This window comes from Arachis ipaensis, chromosome B9 (assembly GCF_059453495.1).
Source record: "Arachis ipaensis isolate K30076 ecotype BB chromosome B9, ASM5945349v1, whole genome shotgun sequence".
Classification (NCBI taxonomy): domain Eukaryota; kingdom Viridiplantae; phylum Streptophyta; class Magnoliopsida; order Fabales; family Fabaceae; genus Arachis; species Arachis ipaensis.
In genome coordinates this window covers 132,039,552-132,040,381 of record NC_142444.1, presented here as the reverse complement: position 1 = coordinate 132,040,381, position 830 = coordinate 132,039,552, and the positions used below count along the sequence as shown (strand labels likewise).

At 40.5% G+C, this 830-nt stretch overlaps 1 non-coding gene across 1 annotated transcript; it reads right to left on the bottom strand.

Moving 5' to 3' along the window:
* Positions 1-210: 210 nt before the first annotated feature.
* On the bottom strand, positions 211-318 carry LOC148546357 (small nucleolar RNA R71). The gene has a single exon (XR_015901123.1). It is a non-coding gene; the product is annotated as a small nucleolar RNA R71 (small nucleolar RNA).
* Positions 319-830: the final 512 nt, after the last annotated feature.

Here is an 830-nt window from a genome sequence, read left to right as displayed (position 1 = left end):
TTTCAGTTCTTAACTGAATTCTTGCAGATCTGTGATACTGTTAAGACTAATGGAGTAGATCCTGAAGTCTACAGGCTCATGCTTTTCCCTTTTGCTGTAAGAGACAGAGCTAGAGTATGGTTAGACTCTCAACCCAAAGACAGCCTGAACTCTTGGGATAAGCTGGTCACGGCTTTCTTAGCCAAGTTCTTTCCTCCTCAAAAGCTGAGCAAGCTTAGAGTGGATGTTCAAACCTTCAGACAGAAAGAAGGTGAATCCCTCTATGAAGCTTGGGAAAGATACAAACAGTTGACCAAAAAGTGTCCTTCTGACATGCTTTCAGAATGGACCATCCTGGATATATTCTATGATGGTCTGTCTGAGTTATCTAAGATGTCATTGGATACCTCTGCAGGTGGATCCATTCACCTAAAGAAAACGCCTGCAGAAGCTCAAGAACTCATTGACATGGTTGCAAATAACCAGTTCATGTACACTTCTAAAAGGAATCCTGTGAATAATGGGACGGCTATGAAGAAGGGAGTTCTTGAAGTTGATACTCTGAATGCCATATTGGCTCAGAACAAAATATTGACTCAGCAAGTCAATATGATTTCTCAGAGTCTGAATGGAATGCAAGCTGCATCCAACAGTACTCAAGAGGCATCTTCTGAAGAAGAAGCTTATGATCCTGAGAACCCTGCAATAGCAGAGGTGAATTACTTAGGTGAACCTTATGGAAACACTTATAACTCATCATGGAGAAATCATCCAAATTTCTCATGGAAGGATCAACAAAAGCCTCAACAAGGCTTTAATAATGGTGGAAGAAATAGGTTTAACAATAGTAA